This window comes from Engystomops pustulosus, chromosome 3 (assembly GCF_040894005.1).
Source record: "Engystomops pustulosus chromosome 3, aEngPut4.maternal, whole genome shotgun sequence".
NCBI classification, from domain to species: Eukaryota; Metazoa; Chordata; class Amphibia; order Anura; family Leptodactylidae; genus Engystomops; species Engystomops pustulosus.
In genome coordinates this window covers 188,254,455-188,267,456 of record NC_092413.1, presented here as the reverse complement: position 1 = coordinate 188,267,456, position 13,002 = coordinate 188,254,455, and the positions used below count along the sequence as shown (strand labels likewise).

At 45.7% G+C, this 13,002-nt stretch overlaps 1 long non-coding RNA gene across 4 annotated transcripts in view; it reads left to right on the top strand.

The window, feature by feature from the left end:
- Positions 1-1,858: 1,858 nt before the first annotated feature.
- The window catches only part of LOC140122477 (uncharacterized), a 58,632-nt gene continuing 47,488 nt past the window's right edge, over positions 1,859-13,002 (top strand). For 2 of the 4 annotated variants that reach the window (XR_011854331.1, XR_011854330.1), the window contains exon 1: positions 1,863-2,250. This is a non-coding gene — a long non-coding RNA (uncharacterized lncRNA). Of the gene's footprint in view, positions 2,251-13,002 lie in introns of all 4 variants that reach the window. The other 2 variants (XR_011854332.1, XR_011854329.1) reach the window with 2 other exon arrangements.

The following is a 13,002-nucleotide window of genomic DNA, read 5'->3' as shown; positions in this document are numbered from 1 at the left end:
TAGCGGATAATAATTACTTCTATTATTGGTATTAAAGGCATTTACAAATTCTCATACTGTTTTCATGTAACCTGAAGAAAGACGACTGGATGAGAGTTCAGCGGGCCGCAGGCTGCTGGAAAGGGCGCATTTGTTTTCTTTCTTCCTAGTGCCCTGGATGTCATTTCACATTATGTAAATTCCAGGATGGCTGCAACCGAGCAGAAAACAAATTGGGAATGCAAAATGCAAAAATAAACCATTGGAAGTCCTGGAAGCTAACAGAGACAGTACACTATGACCTCGTACCCAGCTAGATTTACCATATAGACACAAAATTCACTCAAAGAGAATGAGGTTCTTAGGAATCTAAATATTTGAAATTTAAATATTTTTATTAAAATAATTTTTTCTGTTTCACCTTACTTCCTTCTAGAGATAAACTATTGTATGAATTATTGAGGATATTTACAGAGAGCATAGGATGCATTGATCTGTACCTGCAACTCTATACCCAATCCCTAGGACGTTCTGCTGTGTCAAAACAAATACAAGTACTTTAGTTGAATTGGAATTATTTTTATCCGGGGAGAGAATTGTTACTATCAATAACATGGATTTTTTAAAATATCTCCATAAAAAGAAAAACCTCCCTTTTATTAACATGTGCATTCAATATATATATATATATATATATATATATATATATATATATATTGCCTGGCCTGAGCTACCGTTGTGGGCATGCTCTGTGACCTGTGTAGAGGTCATTGTGCATGCCCACTAATAGATTATTGTGATGCTCAATGGCTCACAATTATAATTGCATTTTATTAATTTTCAAAATTTTCAAAGGCAACACACAGTAAGTACATGTAACACAAAAGAATGGAAATTCTTTTAAGAGCTCAGCAGGTGCGTTAGCTGGCAGGTTTGTGCTCATTCACACAGTAGACATGCAGTTGCCTTCACTAAAAGACCTTTAATCCCTGGTATGCTATAGACAAATGTGACCATAATATCATTTTAATGTCATTTTTATTTCTTTTGGAATAGTTTTCTCATGGTGTGAATTTGGATGCCGCTCTAGTGTCATGGCAGCTGAGAGCCTTCTAAAGACTCCGAGGCCGGACAATCGTTTATTACTGAACCCTCTCCTTGGCTATTTTGTGTTCCCCCTGAAAAAAGCAAGCAATTAAAGGGGGTTGGCCACTTTACCTCATGCTTTTTGTAGTGTGCATGTTAGTGTTTGGGGCAGGATATTAGGTAATTTTCCAATATACATCTATTAATAGTTCTGCTCTGCTATGTAAAGTGAAGCCTCCTGTCTTTTACCTCATCAGCCAGAGATTCCTGTCCATAAAATGGCTACAGATGGAGGGTCATGTGATCTCTTACTGTCCATGAGCAATTGCCCTGCCAGGACCTTATGATAGTATTCATGAATATAAGATCATAGTCCTTGCAGGGCGATTGTTCACGGACAGTTAGAGATCACATGACCCTCTATCTGCCATTTTATGTCCGGCTGATGAAGTAAAAGACGGGAGGCTTCACTTCACATATAAAGAAAGCTGCAGAAATTTTAAAAGATGTATATTGGTAAATTACCAAATATCCTGCTACTCACACTTACACACACATTACAAAAAACATGAGGTAAAGAGGCCAAATCCTTTACAGAGTTCCATACATGAAAGTATAATATGGCTCTTAAAGGTAAAAGTAAGAACGTTATGATGTGGGGGCGTAAAAAAAGAATTTTGTCCTCTAGAGGTAAATGTAGACAAAAATTAACAAAATCAGCAAAAGTATGATTAACCGCACGCAGGACGGGCATACTCGTCCTGTGGATAACATTGGTGCCCTCACATCAGCAAGAGACTGACAGTTTAACCCCTCAGCTGCTGCGATAAAGGCTGATTGTGGCAGCTAAGAAACGGATTCCCTATGTCAGCTCACAACAATAATTCCCACAGAGGTTCACTTTATTTCTCAGGAACTACAGAGTTAAACCCAAAATATTGTGAGAACCATATTAATCAGTGTTCAGCCCGGATGTGAGAGGTTTTGAGGCACTTCTTTATTTGATTCCCGACTATGACATTACACAGGAAGCAGTAAAGTAATGGATTATCATTTGTCCCGTTACAGTTTATGTTGCTGTGCTGATATTTTTACACATAGAGATATCCCAGGACCTGCCTGAGGGGAGCAAGATATTCCCAGAAATCCTAAACATCTTTGTGACTTGACAAGCCATTCATAGCGGTGAGATCCCAGTTAGTCATCAGAAGCCGTTATTGTCCCGGGGACTGTAAGTACAAATCAGGCACCAAGTCTGAACACTCCCCCATCAATGGTCCTTATACATTGTGGTAATATAATGACACAGTATTTTGCCAGTATTTTGTTATCAAGGGAGATCAAGTCTAAAGCTATTTCTTAGTTAATGGTCTTCATGGGAAAACATTGGGGCACATTTACTTACCCGGTCCAGTCGCGATCCTGCGGCTCGTAGTCCGACGAGGATTCGGGTCTGCCGGGATTCACTAAGGTCTTGGCCCGATATCTAGCAGGTGTCGCTGCTGTACCGAGGTCCGCCGGAGTTCACCTTCTTCTTCCTGGTGCATGTAAGTGCGTGATCTTGCGACACAAATCGTTTTTTAAATTCTGTGGATTTTTCGAATCCGTCGGGTTGTCCGACGGACACCCGATTTCTGACCCGTGAAAGCCGGCGTCGATGCGCCACAATCCGATTGCGTGCGCCAAAAACCCGGAGCAATTCGTTGCAAAACGGAAATATTCGGGAAACCCGACTAAAATGCGGCGTTTGGACCCTTAGTAAATGAGCCCCATAGTTGTGCTTCTACTCCTAAAGACAATTAAAGGAAAACTACCATCAAAATGAAGCACGATAACTGTTTCCACTCATAGATCCAGGCACTGAAACTGTACAAATCTTTTTTGTTATCCATTTCCTCGTTCCCACTAAAATCAACTTTTTAAATTATGCTAATGTGCATAAAGGGCTTCTCCTCGGAGCACTGAAATTACATGAGGCAGATGGAGAGGGGAAGTTGCTGAAGGAGCAGGGGGGGGGGAGTCTAACAACCTGTGAATTTGCTGCACAGGAACTGCCCTAGGAGTCCTTTTGACTCATTAGCATAATTTAAAAGTTGATTTTAAAAGGAAGGAAGCCATGTATAACAAATATAAGCAGATTACCACAGTCACGGTGCCTGGATCTATGAGTGTGTGTCCCTGGTTTATCATGATGGATTTTGATGGTAGATTTCCTTTAACCTCACTGTCAAAACTTCAATATTCTCACAGCCTACATACAGCCACTATAACAACAGTCCTAGAGGCCTCACAGTATTAGATGACTCCCTTATGCCCACACTCCATTCCATTATAACACCTCATATTCCTCAGTGTTTTACAGACCAGATGGCACATATTGGGGCTTATTAACTAAGCGTTGCACACTGCACTTTCATCGGACTTTGCACCTTTTTCAGGGATTACACGGCTGTGACAGGTATTTAACAGGTATCTGCGCTGGGATTGTGTCGCACGTGATCGGCTTTAATGCAACAGAAATTAGGGGCCGTGACGTTGGATGATCCGACTGATTCAGACTGAGCGCAGGATTTAACTTTCAGAATGTGTTGCAAGACAATGCACTTACATGCACCAGGAAGAGGAAGGTGAACTCCGGCAGACCTGAGCGGGGAAGCGACACATGCAGGATATCGGGCGCACGATCTTAGTGACTTACAGCACAGTGTATTATCGTAGGACAATGCACTTTCAATGAACCCTGTCGGACAGGTAAATAAATGTGCCCCATTGTATGTACAGACAAAATAAGACATTACAGTGTAATAACATGGTCTGATGAAACAACAGCAGTGAGGGCCATGTTCACAAGAGCTTACACTCTGTAGCTCTATCTTCAATGTGAGCATTTACCATTTCCTTGCGTTATCTTCATTCTACTGTATATCACCCCTTTCCCTTTCTCTATTTCTGTTGTCTCTCTTTCATTAGATCTTCTTTTTCTAATTATTCCTTCTTCTCTACCTCTAGATCACATACACTGTTTTGTGATAGATGGTTGTATATGAGCACAATAATAGTTTTGCCACATCAGATCCAGCTGCCACATTCCATATTTTCTTTCCTTATAAATCAGTAATCTTAAAATTTCCATTTAAAATATCCCTTTTAAAGAGCCTATACATTTTTGAAGGGGAATGTCATCTTCTCAGCATTAAGGACACGTGTGTGAAGTTATTATGAATGACTAGGCACATGCTACAGGATTTGGTGACATTTTTTCATGCCACCTGTATGAATTCACCTAATCCGGGATAATCCGTTTATTTGTCAGGGTTGGGATTGTTGAGCATAGCCTGAGATATACTACACAATACATATGACTAGAGAAAGGAACATAAAGTCCTTGGACATCGCTGCAGGTTTGGTTTGCTTTGTGCTTATTTTATATGTATTTTGGAGCTCAGTATTATATAGAAAATTGGCTCAGTGCTAAATATGTCTAAGTTTATTGAGCACCACTCCTAAATCTAAATGAATACATGGGCTATACCTTTATATAAGGACTGTGTCATAGTTAACATTGCCAGTCTTGGACGCTAGTGTAACTCACGTCCCCTGATTTCTGTGCTTAACATTGGTGCGCATAATAAGCAACATGGTCATGGAGAATTCCTTGTTGCATCACAGTGGACTCTAAGCTCCCCACCTTTTTTGGCTAAGTATATATGTAGCACTAATCTCATAATCTTCTTACTTCTGGTTTAGTAACATGTAATCTGTAATTGTTTCAACCTTGCTGTAACAGACATCAAATCTTCATGTATTGACCTCATGGTGAGCTGGTGCTTTTACCCAAAAGCCATTCTGAGCATGACGAGTTTCAATAAAAACGTTATAGAGAAATAAATTAGCTGTGGCCACCCAAATCACCCACCAAAATAACTAACCTGCTGAGAGCTATTTGGCAAGTACATATGTCTGATCCCTGAATCAACCATGAATGCATCTTTAAGACATAGATTCTATTGATTCTGAGAGAAGCGCAGCAGAGCTGCTCTCTATGACACAGTTACATGACTAGAATCAGCATAACTAAAAGTATGCTAAATATTTGGAAGTAATATTAATGTATGATATAGCCAAGTCTATAAAATAATGGTAGGGATTATCAATGCAGTTCAGGAATATTTTATATTTTTTTTAATAGTTTTAGATGCATTGGGTGGAGATGTGCTGCAAAGAGCTGAGGACAGAAGAACGTACAATTCTGGAGAGATATGTCATGGCTGGGAAAAGTCACCATGAAGTTCTGGACCCGATGGAGCAAATCATTACCTGTGACTTGCTCGTTGCCACTTCTAACTGTGTCTGATTGGTACTAACCTTCTAGTGAGTGAGACAACTGTCAGCATGTGTCAGTCAGAGTGTCAGGGGTCCACGTCTGACTGAATGTGAGCCGGCTGCACAGTGTGAGGGTATTATTAGTTATAGTTGTCAATATTTATAATACATAATTAGAGATGAGCGAACATGCTCGTCCGAGCTTGATGCTCGGTCGAGCATTAGGGTACTCGAAACTGCTCGTTACTCGGACGAATACTTCGCCCGCTCGAGAAAATGGCAGCTCCCGCCGTTTTGCTTTTTGGCGGCCAGAAACAGAGCCAATCACAAGCCAGGAGACTCTGCACTCCACCCAGCATGACGTGGTACCCTTACACGTCGATAGCAGTGGTTGGCTGGCCAGATCAGGTGACCCTGGGATAGACTAGCCGCTGGCCGCGCTGCTCGGATCATTCTGTCTCTGGATGCCGCTAGGGAGAGAGCTGCTGCTGCTCAGGGAAAGCGTTAGGGTGTTCTATTAGCTTACTGTTAGGCAGGAGTGATTCTCAAAGAACCCAACAGCCCTTCTTAGGGCTACAATAACGTTCTACTTTTTTTATTTTAATTTGCATATTTTACCATTTTGTGAGGAATTAGCAGGGGGACTTGCTACCGTTGTGTTTAGCTCTTAGTGGCACACATATCCATAGCAAAGACCGAAGTGGGAAAATTCAGTAGGGGTTGGATTTCTATTAGGCAATAACTCAGTGTCATCTCATCCGGCATAGTACTGTGCTTCCTTTGATACTTGGCTAGAAAATAGCCATAGGAGAATACAAACAGCTTCTTGATCTTGAAGCCTACAGTAGCGTTCTATATATTTGATTTCTGGTTGATCTGCTGGTGGCTGTAGTTTCTGCAGTGCATGTACTTGCCAATTCTGAGCAATTTGTAGTGGGACTTGCGACCGCTGTGTTCTGCGCTTAGTGGCGCACATATCCATAGCAAAGGCCGAAGTGGCAAAATTCAGTAGGGGTTGGATTTCTATTAGGCAATAACTCAGTGTCATCTCATCCGGCATAGTACTGTGCTTCCTTTGATACTTGGCTAGAAAATAGCCATAGGAGAATACAAACAGCTTCTTGAAGCCTACAGTAGCGTTCTATATATTTGATTTCTGGTTGATCTGCTGGTGGCTGTAGTTTCTGCAGTGCATGTACTTGCCAATTCTGAGCAATTTGTAGTGAGACTTGCGACCGCTGTGTTCTGCGCTTAGTGGCGCACATATCCATAGCAAAGGCTGAAGTGGCAAAATTCAGTAGGGGTTGGATTTCTATTAGGCAATAACTCAGTGTCATCTCATCCGGCATAGTACTGTGCTTCCTTTGATACTTGGCTAGAAAATAGCCATAGGAGAATACAAACAGCTTCTTGATCTTGAAGCCTACAGTAGCGTTCTATATATTTGATTTCTGGTTGATCTGCTGGTGGCTGTAGTTTCTGCAGTGCATGTACTTGCCAATTCTGAGCAATTTGTAGTGGGACTTGCGACCGCTGTGTTCTGCGCTTAGTGGCGCACATATCCATAGCAAAGGCCGAAGTGGCAAAATTCAGTAGGGGTTGGATTTCTATTAGGCAATAACTCAGTGTCATCTCATCCGGCATAGTACTGTGCTTCCTTTGATACTTGGCTAGAAAATAGCCATAGGAGAATACAAACAGCTTCTTGAAGCCTACAGTAGCGTTCTATATATTTGATTTCTGGTTGATCTGCTGGTGGCTGTAGTTTCTGCAGTGCATGTACTTGCCAATTCTGAGCAATTTGTAGTGAGACTTGCGACCGCTGTGTTCTGCGCTTAGTGGCGCACATATCCATAGCAAAGGCTGAAGTGGCAAAATTCAGTAGGGGTTGGATTTCTATTAGGCAATAACTCAGTGTCATCTCATCCGGCATAGTACTGTGCTTCCTTTGATACTTGGCTAGAAAATAGCCATAGGAGAATACAAACAGCTTCTTGATCTTGAAGCCTACAGTAGCGTTCTATATATTTGATTTCTGGTTGATCTGCTGGTGGCTGTAGTTTCTGCAGTGCATGTACTTGCCAATTCTGAGCAATTTGTAGTGGGACTTGCGACCGCTGTGTTCTGCGCTTAGTGGCGCACATATCCATAGCAAAGGCCGAAGTGGCAAAATTCAGTAGGGGTTGGATTTCTATTAGGCAATAACTCAGTGTCATCTCATCCGGCATAGTACTGTGCTTCCTTTGATACTTGGCTAGAAAATAGCCATAGGAGAATACAAACAGCTTCTTGATCTTGAAGCCTACAGTAGCGTTCTATATATTTGATTTCTGGTTGATCTGCTGGTGGCTGTAGTTTCTGCAGTGCATGTACTTGCCAATTCTGAGCAATTTGTAGTGGGACTTGCGACCGCTGTGTTCTGCGCTTAGTGGCGCACATATCCATAGCAAAGGCCGAAGTGGCAAAATTCAGTAGGGGTTGGATTTCTATTAGGCAATAACTCAGTGTCATCTCATCTGGCATAGTACTGTGCTTCCTTTGATACTTGGCTAGAAAATAGCCATAGCAATAGGATAGCATTGTTTGGTTTTAAAAACTCAAAAAAAAACAAAAAACACAAAAAAAAAAAAAAAAACACAAAAAAAAACAAAAAAAAGGAAAAAAAAAAATAAAGTTATAACTCTCATTTTAAAAATGTTTAACCCGAGGGCTAGGGGTAGAGGACGAGGGCGGGGACGTGGGCGTCCAACTACTGCAGGGGTCAGAGGCCGTGGTCCTGGGCGGGGTGAGACACCACCTGCTGATGAGGGAGCAGGGGAACGCCGCAGAGCTACACTCCCTAGGTTCATGTCTGAAGTTACTGGGACTCGTGGTAGAGCACTGTTGAGGCCAGAACAGTGCGAACAGGTGATGTCGTGGATTGCTGACAATGCTTCGAGCAATTTGTCCACCACCAGTCAGTCTTCCACGCAGTCCACCCATGTCACCGAAATCGCCACTCCTCCAGCTCCTGCACCTCAGCCTCCTCCCCCCCAGTCTGCCCCCTCCCAGGAAAATTTGGCATTTGAACCGGCATACTCTGAGGAACTGTTTTCTGGACCCTTCCCACAGTCACAAACCACTTGTCCGGTTGCTGCTGAGCAATTTTCCGATGCCCAGGTTTTCCACCAGTCACAGTCTGTGGGTGATGATGACCTTCTTGACGTAGTGGAAGTGTGTAAAGAGGTGTCCGACGATGAGGAGACACGGTTGTCAGACAGTGGGGAAGTTGTTGTCAGGGCAGGAAGTCCGAGGGGGGAGCAGACTGAGGGATCGGAGGATGATGAGGTGACAGACCCAAGCTGGGTTGAGAGGCCGGGTGAACACAGTGCTTCTGAGACGGAGGAGAGTCCTCGACCTGAACAGGTTGGAAGAGGCAGTGGTGGGGCCAGACGGAGAGGCAGGGCCAGAGCTGGTGCATCAGCGCCACTGTCAACTAGTGAAGCTCCCGTGGTGAGGGCTCTTGCGGCGAGGGCTAGATCTTCAGAAGTGTGGAGGTTCTTTAAGGAAACACCGGATGACCGACGGACTGTGGTGTGCAACATTTGCCAAACCAGGCTCAGCAGGGGTTCCACCACTACTAGCTTAACTACCACCAGTATGCGCAGGCATATGAATGCTAAGCACCCCACTCAGTGGCAACAAGCCCGTTCACCTCCGGCCGTGCACACCACTGCTCCTTCCCCTGTGTCAGCTGCTAGTCAGCCCCCTGCCCAGGACCCTGGCACAAAAACCCCATCGTCGCCTCCACGATCCTCCACAGCATCCACCAGCGTTCAGCTCTCCATACCCCAGACGCTGGAGCGGAAACGCAAATATAGTGCAACCCACCCGCACGCCCAAGCCCTTAATGTGCACATCTCCAGATTGCTTAGCCTGGAGATGCTGCCCTATAGGCTAGTAGAGACCGAGGCCTTTCGCAACCTCATGGCGGCGGCCGCCCCTCGGTATTCGGTCCCCAGCCGCCACTACTTTTCCCGATGTGCCGTCCCAGCCCTGCACCAGCACGTGTCAGACAACATCATCCGTGCCCTGACCAACGCCGTTTCTGACAAGGTCCACCTGACCACGGACACGTGGACGAGTGCTGCCGGGCAGGGCCACTATATATCGCTGACGGCACATTGGGTTAACTTGGTGGAGGCTGGGACCGAGTCTGACCCTGGGGCTGCTCATATACTGCCGACGCCGAGGATTGCGGGGCCTACCTCGGTCCAGGTGTTTCAGGCCTACTATGCCTCCTCCTCCTCCCACCCCTCCTCCACCTCCTCCTCCGAACTACCATCCGTGGGCACGGCGCCATCAGTCGGTAGCTCTAGGCACAGCAGCAGTGCCGTCGCTAAGCGACAGCAGGCGGTGCTCAAACTGCTGAGCCTAGGCGACAAAAGGCACACCGCCCAAGAGCTATTACAGGGCATCACGGCGCAGACTGATCTGTGGCTGGCACCGCTGAACCTCAAGCCGGGAATGGTTGTGTGTGACAACGGCCGTAACCTGGTGGCGGCTCTGCAACTCGGCAGACTGACACATGTGCCATGCCTGGCCCATGTGTTAAATCTGATAGTGCAGCGTTTCCTCAAGACATACCCCAATCTGTCTGATTTGCTCACGAAGGTGCGCCGCATCTGTGCGCATTTCAGGAAGTCCAGCCCAGATGCTGCCACTCTCAGGGCAGCGCAGCGCCGCCTCCAACTGCCCGCTCACCGACTGTTGTGCGACGTGCCCACGAGGTGGAATTCAACACTGACCATGTTATCCAGAGTTTACCAGCAGCGCAGAGCGATTGTAGACTGCCAGATGTCAACTTCCACCAGAACTGGTAGTCAGGTCAGTCAGCTTCCTCAAGTCTACAATGAGGAGTGGACGTGGATGTCTGATATCTGTCAGGTGCTGAGTAACTTTGAGGAGTCAACACAGATGGTCAGTGGCGATGCCGCCATCATCAGCCTCACCATCCCGCTGCTTGGCCTGTTGAAAAACTCTCTGGTCAGCATGAAGTCGGAAGCTTTGCGCTCGTCACAAGAGACGGGGGAAGAATATTCCCTTGTTGATAGCCAAAGCACCCTGAGGTCTGTTTCTCAGCGCATATCGGAGGAGGTGGAGGAGGATGAGGAGGAAGAGGAGGAGAATGTTGGCGAGACACAAGAGGGGACCATTGTTGAGTCCTTCACTGTTCAGCGTGTATGGGCAGAAGAAGAGGAGTTGGAGGAGTTGGAGGAGGAGGAAATGGACAGTCAGGCCAGTGAGGGGAGTGAATTCTTACGCGTTGGTACTCTGGCGCATATGGCAGATTTCATGCTAGGCTGCCTATCCCGTGACCCTCGCGTTCAAAGAATTTATTCCAGCACCGATTACTGGGTGTTCACTCTCCTGGACCCACGGTACAAGCGAAATCTTCCCACTCTCATCCCTGGAGAGGAAAGGAGTGTGAGAATGCATGAATACCAGCAGGCCCTGGTGCACAAGCTGAAACAGTATTTCCCTTCTGACAGCGCTAGCGGCAGAGTGCGTAGTTCTGCGGGACAAGTAGCGAGGGAGAGTAGGCGAGCAGGCAGCTTGTCCAGCACTGGCAAGGGTACGCTTTACAAGGCTTTTGCCAGCTTTATGTCACCCCAGCAAGACACTGTCACCTGTCCCCAGTCTCGGCAGAGTAGGGCTGATCTTTACAGAAAGATGGTGAGGGAGTACGTAGCTGACCATACCATCGTCCTAAATGATCACACAGCTCCCTACAACTACTGGGTTTCAAAGCTGGACATGTGGCACGAACTGGCGCTGTACGCCTTGGAGGTTCTTGCCTGCCCTGCCGCTAGCGTCTTGTCCGAGCGGGTTTTCAGTGCAGCTGGTGGCATCATCACCGATAAGCGTACACGCCTGTCGACTGACAGCGCTGACAGGCTGACGCTTATTAAAATGAATAAAGGCTGGATTTCTCAGAATTTCCAATCTCCACCAGGTGAAGGAAGCTCAACCTGAATAATTGATCCACTCCTCCTCCTCCTCCTCATTTTCCTCCTTCTCCTCCTCTTTGTACAGTAAAGCAGAGGAAAATGGCTATTTTTTGACAGGGCCCACTGGCTCTTGCTATAGTACTTCATGCATTTAATTTTTCTGGAGGGCCACCTACCCGGTCCTCTGTTTGAAACAATTTTTGTGAGTGCCACATACAGGCACTCAATCTATTCCATTTTTCTGGAGGGCCACCTACCCGGTCCTCTGTTTTAAAAAATTTTTGGGACTGCCACATACAGGCACTCAATCTATTCCATTTTACTGCAGGGCCACCTACCTGCTCCTCTGGTTTGAACAATTTTTGGGACTGCCACATACAGGCACTCAATCTATTCCATTTTACTGGAGGGCCACCTACCTGCTCCTCTGGTTTGAAACATTTTTGGGACTGCCACATACAGGCACTCAATCTATTCCATTTTACTGCAGGGCCACCTACCTGCTCCTCTGGTTTGAACAATTTTTGGGACTGCCACATACAGGCACTCAATCTATTCCATTTTACTGGAGGGCCACCTACCTGCTCCTCTGGTTTGAAACATTTTTGGGACTGCCACATACAGGCACTCAATCTATTCCATTTTACTGCAGGGCCACCTACCTGCTCCTCTGGTTTGAACAATTTTTGGGACTGCCACATACAGGCACTCAATCTATTCCATTTTACTGGAGGGCCACCTACCTGCTCCTCTGGTTTGAAACATTTTTGGGACTGCCACATACAGGCACTCAATCTATTCCATTTTACTGCAGGGCCACCTACCTGCTCCTCTGGTTTGAACAATTTTTGGGACTGCCACATACAGGCACTCAATCTATTCCATTTTACTGCAGGGCCACCTACCTGCTCCTCTGGTTTGAACAATTTTTGGGACTGCCACATACAGGCACTCAATCTATTCCATTTTACTGCAGGGCCACCTACCTGCTCCTCTGGTTTGAACAATTTTTGGGACTGCCACATACAGGCACTCAATCTATTCCATTTTACTGCAGGGCCACCTACCTGCTCCTCTGGTTTGAACAATTTTTGGGACTGCCACATACAGGCACTCAATCTATTCCATTTTACTGCAGGGCCACCTACCTGCTCCTCTGGTTTGAACAATTTTTGGGACTGCCACATACAGGCACTCAATCTATTCCATTTTACTGGAGGGCCACCTACCTGCTCCTCTGGTTTGAAACATTTTTGGGACTGCCACATACAGGCACTCAATCTATCCCATTTTACTGGAGGGCCACCTACCTGCTCCTCTGGTTTGAAAAATGTTTGGGACTGCCACATACAGGCACTATCCAAATTAAATTGTCTCCATAGCAGCCTCCACACGTTGTCTCCATTGCTACCTCCAAAAGTCGTCCATATAGCTGCCTCCATACATCGTCCCTTTATCAAACGAGGTGTGTCAGGCAGAAATTTGGGTTGTTTTCATGGATTCCACATCAAAGTTGTTAACTTTGTCGCCACCCTGCTGTGTAATCCCCAAAATATACTGGCAAACTTTTACCATTTAGGGATATTATTTCAGCGCTTCTTGCGCATCTGTTTACATTCCCCTC